Raw genomic sequence first — 12,075 nt, 5'->3', positions numbered from 1 at the left:
TGCACTCGAATAAACGTAGTCACATTCATTTTCATTCACATTTTATTTTGGACATGCAAACTTGAAATATCAACATAAGAACATGGCAATCAAGTTGATAAAACTATGTTATACAGCGAATAGTGACTTTATACAAGCAATATAAAAATGATGAAAAGAACCCTTCAGAACATGAAATGCATAAAGCGTGTGATGTTCTAATATTAACAGAATGTAATTATTGAGATTTTGAGGCATAAAAAATGGTTTGGTTAGGGTTTCACCCTTTTCAAAAATTGGTAGGGTAGGTAGGCTTTTTATTATTATTATTCTTAGGCGTTTAATATATAGGAGTGTTATTTTCATCATTGGAGAATGGTGCTAAAGTAATTTTCTGTAAAAAGCATTCAAGGTTTTAAACTACACATTATTTTTTTTTCAAACTGACTATAGAAACAGTAGGGTCGGCGCCTATTTCGTAGGTAGGGTCGGGTCACCTGAACTAAATATATTTGTTTAGGCTTGAGTAGGCGGAGCTTAAAAAGCCCACAGAACGTTGATTTGTTCACGATTCAGCGTACGTAGTATTTATAATAAAAGCCGATGAGCCATTTCATTGGCTGAAAATATAGGTTATTTTCTTAATTTAATACAGTCGCCTTAACATACTTGTTTGGAACAACACCAGTATACGAGTAGTGATTTATTTATGGGTTAGAAGTAGGTGGCACGTGTTATGAATATTTCTAAAGGTAGGAATGATATGGATAAAGATAAAACTTTACTCGACTCATTAAATATTTTGAAAACTGACAAATTAACACACATTTTTGTATTGCGTGTATCGAAAAGCAAACTTCAGCTCATATTTGATGTTGCTATAAATCATTTCTTGGAATAGCGTTATTTCTCTCTCTGAATTTGGAAATTTTGGCATGTTAATAAATACTGATAAATATCTCCGGACTGACAGAGTGGACAACATCTTTGACCTTTCTTCAATTCTTGCCATTCTCAATTAGAATGTAAAGTAACAGCCTCTTAATGTATGTAAATGTAATGCAAGACTATATAAGGACTGATAGTTTGAAAATGACCTAGCAATATCTTGTTTCATACTTCCGTACTAGACTCTTATCTTGTGGGACGAACTTATTTTCTCTTGCCAGCGTTTGAAATTCTGGTCATCAGAATGCTTTTTTAAATATTACTTGCATTCTTTACATTAACATTGAATTGCATTTCGAACAACCATGAATAACCAGTGGAATCAAAAATGCTATTACTTGCGTTCTTTACATTAACATTGAATTGCATTTCGAACAACCATGAATAACCAGTGGAATCAAAAATGCGTTTGATATAACTAATTCAACCATTTAAGATTAACGTTACTTTGCGGCATTGCACGATATATATTCAAATGAAGCATGCAAGTCTACACTAAGTACCAATTTACCCACATTTGCTACCATCCTTTGTGAATTAACAGTTTTGAGAGGTTTTCTAGCAAGTTCTCAAAACAACATATATGTACTTTTCTTTGATTTTGGTTATTGTCCTTAAAAAATAATATGCATTTTTCTAAAAGAGCTCAGTGTTCTCGAAACTAAAAAATATCACCTGAATATTTCAATATAGGAACGAAAGTGTGATAAAATAGTTTGGTTATAAGTCAATTACTAAATCCAGGCTATCAATTATTCTATACTGAAAATGAAGTGCTTTTTCTGCTTGTGTTCTGGTTGAATGTCTTTTATTTTGGATTTAATATATTTACCAGTTGGGCTAAATACCTTGCCGAGTTACTTATAGTTATACGCAGTTTCGAGGTCCTCATTGCCAATTGGAAATTGTCTCCGTGATCACATTTTTGATCCAAATACCATGACATGTTTTATTTCCATTTACCTGAAGCTTCCAATGTTGACACTAGTCATTGAAGTCGTTAGACATTTCTAAATAGAATACACATCGATGTATGCCAGCCCCTATCTGGGTTAAACTATATATCTGTTTAATACCGTCGACTTACTTATTACAAGTTGATGTCAAAAAAGCAAGTTGATGCTTACAGGTTATTGCTTACTCTACAAGTATAAGCTTTACGGAAAACAAAATGACACTGATGTGAAGCCTAGCGGAAGCTACGCCAATGACTGATGTAAGAAAACATTGAAGAATACTCTTACTGGAAAAAATATAATTAGTTAGTGTTGTAGTTTAAACAAGTTACTGTGGTTAACAAATAATAACGTATAAAGTATAGATTAGCAAATCTTGTCGCTTTTTTCCATATCAAAAAGTCTAATGTAATAATGACATTCAATACCGTCCCGGATGTCCGCGAATGTGATTGTTGTCAAGGTAACAAGGTACCAATTAGGTAACAATGAGTAAATTAGCCCAAAATTTACCAATTCATACGTCAATGCTCGTACGTATTACAGAGCCAAATAAGGGGTACATACCTAAATAAAATTCAAAATATTCCTTTCCCCCTTCAAAACGGCCATATTATATCGAAAACAGAGAACGCAATAACATCTGGGATCCCAAAAGTTATTCATTTTTAAAGAGCATTACCTCAACCACTATATAGGAAATAGTTAATTATATTTTTGTTACATTATCGTAGATTCTACATAAAAAAACGTTATGATTTATGAACTTACGATGTTAAACAAAGGGGTAAGACCATGGAAAATATTTATGATGAACAACACAGTTGATATAAAGCGCTGACAATATATAACACAGATCCATAGTCTATACGTCATTTTAGTAGAATAGCTAATGCGAAGAGCTAATCCGATTGCGCGGTGACAGCTATAAATGGAATGTCTCTTTTTGGGAGCAGTTTCACTATCTAAGATTATTTTGTTCGTAGACGTATACAGTGAAATGTTTGGGACCATTCTGGGCAGTTGCCTATAAGTTTCTGGAATTGCCTAAAATCGGAAATCTAAAATAATTTCTAAAAAATTAATACAACGAAATTTTATACAAAAGTACCAATTAGAAAATGTTCATATCTTCCAGGACAAGTGTAACAGTGGATACTGTACAACGTAAATATTATTTTTGCGGATTTTTAAGTGAGGGACATGTCCATTGGCGAAAATACGACAAACCGGCAACTGAAAACCGCCAAATCGAGGGCGAAAATGTAGCGGCTTTTTCTTGTTTTCCCGTGACGGATATTTTTTTCGCATCTAGTCCATTTACCATTTTTACGACGAAAGAACCGCAAATACACGTGTACATACACGTGTATTAATTCAATTCACGGAAAGCTTAAACCCTTTTAAAGGTTGGGCAGTCTTTCATTGGGCGTTACCTCTGGTTTAGGGATAGTACATGTATTTTTGGCATTTGGACACAGCCGGGATACTGTACATTTCATGGTGTCTATGGTGTCCTGGTGATTTACATTTTGTCGCTTGGTTCTTCGATTCGTTTGAGGGTTCTCGAAACACGACAAGGCTGTCATATTTCGAACGTTTTTTTGTATTTTTGCTCTCCCCTCCAATGAGTTGCAGGTTTCCGTATTTTTGCCCTGCTATGTGTGGCGGTTTTTCGTATCTTTGTTCTACCCCCTTTTGCTGGTTTTCATACCTTTAACTATAAACGCAGAAAACATGACAGGGCAGAAATCAGCCACCATATTCAAAATTTGGGCGATGGAAATTATTTCAAGTCTGATTTTGAACACATAAAATTCACCACAACTGTGCATGTGACCTTAACCGAAATGTGATTATGCTTCTTGACTGACTCAGTGTTTGAAAACATGACTAACCCAGTATAAAATATTTTATTTATGGCGCTGGAGCTATATATATGGTTTCAAGCTGTGGAAAACCGCATCGAACTATTAAAATTTGCGAGGAAAATCCAATGATAGTTATTTTTAGCCATGTTCAAACTCGACCACTATCTTAGTTAAGAATATGACAAATATAATACGTGTTTAAATGTAAACACGTGATAAAATGATATTCCTGACAAAACTTAAACTAACCCATCCTACTCATGCATTAATTTGGCTTTCAAGGCATCTCCCCAAAAATAAATAAATAAATGTTAAAATGTCCGTGGGGAAGTACCCCCAAACCCCTAGGAAACATGTTAAACCATTTATATTTTGGTTCTGAGGGAGGGTAGGGTGCGAATGTCGAAAGTGTGTGCCCCTGACTAACGTCCCCTCTTACGTTAATTCCTGGATACGCCTCTGAGATATTGTCGAACTACACAGGCGTTAGCGACCAATACAAATAGCGAGTGCTCCGATAAGAGTGTTAGTCATTTTAGGATTTTGGAGCATAGTGCACATACAGAGTGTAACCCTGGTTAGAGCTACTCGGGTTCTTTTACGCGCACCAGTGTATAGCACTGGCACACGGGACCTCCATTTAACGTTCGGCAGGGAATCGACCCTGCGACCCCTGGATTGACATTCAAGTGTGTTACCACTAGACCACCGAATCGCCACGATGTAGGAATGGGAACGCATTCTTATATATTACCATTCTGTACAATCGAGTCAACGGGCGACACAATTGAGGTGCTTCTACTGTCACATTTTCAATAATTATATATATATATGTGTTGTTTTTTTATAGTGTAAAAAATCTTTACATTTATATTCTTTATAAAATATGCTTTTATGCAATTACTTTTCAATACCGAAAGTGTATACAGTTTCGGTTTCTATGACATAAGAGTCACAGGTTAAGTTGCGGTATAAAATGTACGGATTTCATACATGTCAAAAAATGTTGCTACGTATTTGAGAACCAAAATGGGTACATACCTTTTAAAAATCAAATGAAAACACCATATTCGAACCAAAAATTCACTGATACGTACCAGTACAAGCTGTTGAATGGAATATGGGATCCCAGCGTGACACTTCCCCCGATAGTGTTACTACTTTAAGAATACAATAAATGTTAATTAAAGGCGGCTTTCTATAAGATTACAAGTTATCGCGCATTTTATGGGGTGGTGGATACGTGGTGTAATATCTTGGTACCAAAGAGAATCAACAAACCACAGAGTTTTACTATACATTTAATATAGGTCTTAATACATTGCATCGCAAACATTAACTGCTATCATAGAGGCTTCTCTGGCTGGGAAACACCAGGTAGTATCATATTACCACAGCGAATATACTACACGTGGTCTTGACTACTATATTTATTTATATATACATATCATCATACATGCTGAATGTTATTTGTATATTTCATGAAATATGTATATGTTTATAGACAATGTACTATGTACACGTCGGAATAAATATTTCTGTCTGTCTGTAACACACTTGACTATCAATTCAGGGGTAGCAGGTTCGATCCCCCGTCGCATTACTAAAACAAACTAATCGTCTTTCGGGAGGGACGTTAAATGGGGGTCCCGTGTGACAGTGCTATACACTGGTACACGTTAAAGAACCAGGGTAGCTCTAACCAGGGTTACATTCTGACTTTTCAACCCCTATTTCAAAGACTTTTCAACCCCTACCTGTTTGGACTTTTCAACCCCTAAATCAAAGACTTTTCAACCCCTAGTTGAATTATTTTAATAGCCATATCGAAGACTTTTCAACCCCTAAATCAAAGACTTTTCATTCCCTTTTATTTGATTTTTTTTTGTCATAAAACTTTAACACATTCATTCATTTGGAAATAAATGTGTTTGTTATTTTAATGCTTTTAGAGCACACGTCAATTATAGCAATTAACACATTGTTATTGAAATACAGTTAAAGATGTGTATGACCAAACTTTTGTTGTCTAGATAACAAAACAATACTTGTATAATTGCAAAAGAAAGTATAATTGCATAGAAGGTGTCATTTTAATAATAATGTATGGTAGTGTAAAAACCAGCCAGATCCGACCATGCTTGCCTAGATTATGGGCCTTGATAGTATATGTAGTGTGGGTGTCCCAAGACAAAACCACTCAACTTCGGAGTTCGAATATTATTTATTTATACGTTGTCGAATGAAACCTAAAACATATAATAAAACATATAAAAGTATATGCTAACATAATCATATTATTAATAACACCAAATACAAAGACAATGGACAGTGATCGGTAAATATATCAAGGGGGACTTCGCGGTTAAATACATAAAACATTCTAAGAACTATGAGCAATAAACTTACCAGGCACGTCTAAATAATAATTAAATATGAATGAATATTTGAGCTCAAAGATAAGAGCGAATATTAAATAAGTAAGAATATTTCAGCTCAATGATAAGAGCGAATATTAAATAAATAGTAACAACTGTTACAATTGAAATCTTGACTTGCGTCGATGATGATTCAGAACGGAATGATATATGTGTATATATAAATAAGGGCGTGTGCAATGAAGCGGGAAAAAGGGGAAAAGGCATTATGAACCAATCAATCACTCTATAAATTTAGACAAACTCGCATAACCAGTATTCACGCTCTGACGCACTCGGACATAGACGGACATTGACGGACATAGACGGACATTGACGGACATAGACGGACAGTAACGCACAGAGGACAATAACTACGTAGCACAACACTAAACACGACGATACACAAACAATACAAAACGATATACGATATAGAACCATACCAAACACACAAACTAATAAAATACTGAAATATGCACCTTGCTACATATAAAAATCCTGTAAACAATTGCTCGTTAACACGATACAGCCTTCAGTTTTGATTGTATCTCGATGAAACTTGTACAGTATCTACAGATCCGTAAGAGCTTGGTTTCTTTCGAAAACCAACCAGATTCCAGCATGCCTAGATTTTGGGCCTTGATAGTATAAAAAAAATCAGTTTGTCAGTAAACAATTGCTCGTTAAAACAATACAGCCTTCAGGTTTGATTGTATCTCGATGAAACTTACAGTATCTACATATCCATAAGAGCTCGGTTCCTTTTGAAAACCAGCCAGATCCACCCATCCAAAACCTTATTTTGCTTAGATAAAAACTTCTTAGAGTAGGCAGGTCATTTTTGTGGTGCTGTTCTATAGACACCATTGAAAGCTACAAGGAGAACTTTACTTGGTCAAATTATTCCAAATGCCTATAAGGAAATGATGGCTCTTCAAAGGTTTGCAGCTTACCATTTGAGGGAAATGGCTGTTTCTGCTTTTTATGAAAATACCACAGGTGCTAATATTTGTCTCAATCATTTATTGTTTAATATATAATATCCAAACTTTCAGTATGTGTTGCATATAGCCTGCAGATGAACTATATGAGTTTTGAAGTGTGTTCCCCCCTCTATCATGCAATGAATATTAATGTCGATGTATGTGGTACATGTACTTTCAGAAAACTGAAGCCGTTAGGAAGTCAACGCCACCATGGTATTGATTTACTCAGCTCTGATGTACTCAGCTGTGATGTAGCATGCCTTCAAGCCACTATCTGAAGAACATTCAGACGTTCTAAATGGACCATTGCCCTGTTGCCATGGAAATCATTATGAGGAGGAGCACACAAACCGTCACTTGTTTTGAATACGAGATGTACCACGAACTGACCATAAACCAACGGATGCTCTGTTTATTTCATCAGCCAATTTCGATGTAAATTTTACTGAATAACGACAAACAGTCTTACTCATAAGCATCTCTTACTCATTCGTATTCCACAACTAAACATGCTTGCAATTACACTGTGCCATCTATCATAATATAGCAATGCTGCAATGACCACATTTTTTTGTACCAGTTGTTGCTTTATACTGAAACTTTTATTGAAAATGGTGCATAAAAACTGATAAAACATTAATGTTTCATTCATACCTTTGTACATGTTCTTTCAGTGTATATGTTGATAATGTTAATACATAATTTATGTGCATTTACACATGTGTTTATTGCCAACCTCATCAAAACATGCATAGTTTGCTCACATACATATTTCCAACACTCATTGTTCTCAATAAGAACCGGCTGTCGGCCAAAATGGTCGGTTCAAATGGCAATAGGGCCGGTTCAAATTTGGAAAACAAAATGAATTTTCAGTAGAATAAGTAGAAGCTGGTCGTTTACTTTACTATTTGAGACGGTTCAACCAAAACTTATTGAGAACCCTGCGGTAACACAGACATTTACTGAATGTATTACTACTTTACTTTGATTTTGATATGTAAATAAAACATTGTACATTTGTACAAAACACTTTCATTTGCTATGTTGTTTGTTTCCATGTCCATGGTATTTTCATTTCAATTTTTAGCTCGACTTTTCGTAGAATATGGAGAGCTATACTACTCACCCAAGTGTCGGCGTCACACCTTGGTTAAGGATTTGCGTGCAAGCACACATAGGTTAATATCTCAGTTACTTCTTGATGTATCACATTGCGACTCGATACAATGGTACTCAACTATCCAACCTACTTAATTAACCAAGTTAGATAACTCTACTTTGCATTTAATGCAAATTATAGGCTTTTATTACTTGACTTAGAAATTCTGGTTAAGGTTTTGCGTGCAAGCACACATAGGTAATATCTCATTAAGTACTTGAGGTATTGCATTGAGACTTGATACAATGGTACTCAACAATCCAACCTACTGAATTAACAAAGTAAGATAACTGTAGTTTGCATTTAATCCAAATAATAGGACTTCATTATTCGACTTAGAAATTCTGGTTAACATTTTGCATGCAAGCACACATAGGTTAATATCTTAGCAGCTACTTGAGGTATTGCATTAAGACATGATACAAGGTACTCAACAATCCAACCTAATTAATTAACCAAGTAAGATAACTTGACTTTGCATTTTATGCAAAAGATAGGCCTTTATTATTCGACTTAGATATTCTGATTAAGGTTTTGTGTGAAAGCACACATTATATAAATATCAAAGCAACTACTTGATGTATTGCATTGAGACTCATACAATTGTACTCAACTATCAAACTTCCCCATGTAAGATAGCTCTAGTTTTATTTAATGCAAATAGTTGCCCTTTATTATTCGACATAGAAATTCTGGTTAAGGTTTTGCGTGTAAGCACACATAGGTAAATTTCTCAGCAACTACTCGATGTATTGCATTGAGACTTTATAGAATGGTATTCAAACACTCAATGTCATTGAATAACCAAGATATATAACTGTATTTTGCAAATAATTGCCATTTATTATTAGACTTAAACATTCTGGTTGAAAGTTTCCATGTAACTACATTTATGTTAATATCTCACCACATGAATTGCATTGAAATCTAATCTAACAGTGATCCATGCATGTTTCGCCAAAACTTTTCAATCCTTACACTGAAGAGCGCGTTGTCTCTGTGACAGCTCTTGTTCAATATTAACGTTATGTTCATTTCCATTGTGAAACTTATCCCTTGGGAACAATATTAACATCTTTTAGCATACATGCCTGGATGAGTTTTAAAAAATGACCATATTATGCATACTTACTGCATGAAAATATACAATGACATACATTTCATATCAACTTGTGTATCTGAATTTCCCTTTCAACTACTTCGAAATAACAAACGTCCCAACCCTAAAATGTTCAAACATATTCTACATACATTATTTTTATCTTACACGAGAGAGTAAGCAATTTATTCAAATGTATATATATATATATATATATATATATATATATATATATATATATATATATATATATATATATATATATATATATATATATATATATATATATATACACATTTGAATAAATTGCTTACTCTCTCGGGGCCACCGTTCCTCGGCGCTTTGATTCATGAATTAATGAAAAGTGTGTTATTACAAACAAAAAAAACAGTAGTGTATTTATCGTATGAATTATTTCATATATATCATACCCCATTTTTAAGCAGAGGACGCTGTCGTTTGTGAAAGCAGCATCTACAACATCAACACCACCACCGTTTCATCCGAGATATGAACACGGAAGTGCACACTTAATGCCACCATTAATTCCTTCTTTATTCAATGTAACTTTCGTAACCAACAAGACCCTAAAAAGGACCAAAATAAAACAAAAACATACAATTAAAACAAAACCATCACCTTCAAGGGCAATAATTAACCATAGGCACTTTCGCTTTACTGGATTTCTCCAAAGTTGGCAATGCTTAGATCGATGACATTGATAATACTGTGACCATTGTTGAGAACGAATCCCTCTGACAAGACAATCTTGAAATGAAACAAGAAAATGGCAAGCTTCGAGGGTCATTCTCTTGGAAAAACTTGCGGTCTAGGAATACTTTGTAGACAATCAACCACTGTTTATTCAGACAAGATATTTTTAATAAATTACATTTTTGATTTAAATGACTAGTTCGAGTCACTTAAAACTTCTAGTATACAATAAGAAGATTTTGCTTTTGCATTTTCCTTATTTAAACAAATTTAATCGAGTAATTCGAAGAAACATACACACACATCATGTTCTCTATTAAGGAAGCTTATGTTAATCAAATGAAGCTGAAGCAAAAATAATGCGCGTAAAAAAAAATATCAGAAGAAAAACGACGGATACTGGACTTACCGAAACACGATTATTTACCGAAAGACGGGTAAAATTACCGAAATACGCATGAAAGTTACCGAAAGACGCCTTCTAATGCATTTATTTTATTGTTTTTATATTAATATTATACAAATACATTACCAAACCAAATTTTAGAGAAAAATATTAAAATATAATGATGTAATAGGCAGTTGAAATTTCAGTTTTCGAGATCGAATTGCGCGTGCCGACTCGCCAACCGAAAGACAGATAAAAGCTTCCAAAATAAACAATTATTCCAATTAATGATGATCTCATAATAGTCATATTACTAAAACACAATCATAAAAATGAAAAAGTTAATGAAAATATTTACTTATTGGCCAACTGAATAAAGTCAATATGTCAGTGAAATAGTTGTCTCCCTTCGCCAACCGAAAGACAATTTAACGCAGGTAAAATTGACTTATTAGTTGTTGTATTATGAAAATGAATATGAATTTTGATTCAAATAATAGCAATGTATATTCATATGGAAATGTTAGATCAATAAACAGCATTTGAAAGTATTTTGTAATATATTTGAAACGTTGCCTTTGAAATAGGTCGAAAATGTCGCTAAAATCATTTTCTTTTAAACTAACTTAGATCGACAGTACTGGTATTTAAACAGCGAAGTTCTCATCTTCAGATAAATTAGCTTACTTATGGACAATATTAACCAGACCACACCAAATACACAAGATCAGGCGATGTTTAAAACAACATAATTATCACCCGGTATATGACAACCCACAAAGTAGCGGCACGTTTTTTTTTGTTTTTTTTTTTGGGGGGGGGGGGACAGTTTGGGTATAATTGGAAGTGTATTTATTTGGGTAAACCCTTTTCGGCTCTGTGACACGTGTTGAGTAAATACCATAATAATTACGCATTAAAGGACCGCAGTACGTGTACATTTATAACTGCGGGTGATTTTAGAAGAAAATACATTTTGAAATTTTAAATTTGCAGCATGTACTAGTTGATTATCATATGATGTAAATGTTAATTGTAGAACTATGTTATCGGTATTGAAAGTATGTTTATCCGTGAACCGTATGTGGTTTGGTGAAACAAGAGGTTTTGGCATTTAAATATTTATTACGTATTATTTACCTGCTGATTATGTTACGGAATTATTCTAAAGTTACTTACAGACTCCAACATGCCATGTCCGGAAAGTCGTTAAGTCTTACAAACCAGGGCTAGTCTGAGCGTATGCTGCTTGATACTTACGATGTAGCGATACAACTTGATGCCCTTATAAGTCACACAGCGGCAGGCATTGATAATAGTGCTTGTGACATACTCACACATCTCAATCCAGTTATCTTAACCAAATACAAGCCCATAAAAACTGTTGGCGATGGCAACTGCCTGTATAGAGCTGCATCTATAGCATTGACTGGGTCCGAGTTAAAAAATAAAGTATTCTAATTTTAACTGTTTGCTGTCAACGATGAAGATATTTACATAGTTAGCAATAATTATTGCACATAATAATGAAACATAATTCGATTCGGGCAACATT

At 34.2% G+C, this 12,075-nt stretch overlaps 1 protein-coding gene and 1 long non-coding RNA gene across 4 annotated transcripts in view; one reads left to right on the top strand and one right to left on the bottom strand.

Annotated features, from left to right (window-relative positions):
* LOC128238475 (uncharacterized) overlaps positions 1 to 4,908 on the bottom strand; it is a 39,245-nt gene extending 34,337 nt beyond the window's left edge. The window contains exon 1 of one of the 3 annotated variants that reach the window (XM_052954435.1): positions 4,852 to 4,908. The gene's annotated coding sequence lies outside the window, so the exon portion shown is untranslated. Of the gene's footprint in view, positions 1 to 2,450; positions 2,529 to 4,795 lie in introns of those variants that run through there. The other 2 variants (XM_052954434.1, XM_052954433.1) reach the window with 2 other exon arrangements.
* On the top strand, positions 3,729 to 8,195 carry LOC128238481 (uncharacterized). The gene is made up of 2 exons (XR_008261710.1): positions 3,729 to 4,546; positions 7,336 to 8,195. It is a non-coding gene; the product is annotated as an uncharacterized LOC128238481 (long non-coding RNA).
* The last annotated feature ends 3,880 nt before the right edge of the window (positions 8,196 to 12,075 follow it).

Source organism: Mya arenaria, chromosome 6 (assembly GCF_026914265.1).
Source record: "Mya arenaria isolate MELC-2E11 chromosome 6, ASM2691426v1".
Lineage (NCBI taxonomy): Eukaryota > Metazoa > Mollusca > Bivalvia > Myida > Myidae > Mya > Mya arenaria.
The sequence above is the reverse complement of the archived record's forward strand: the minus strand, read 5'-3'. Positions and strand labels throughout refer to the sequence as shown.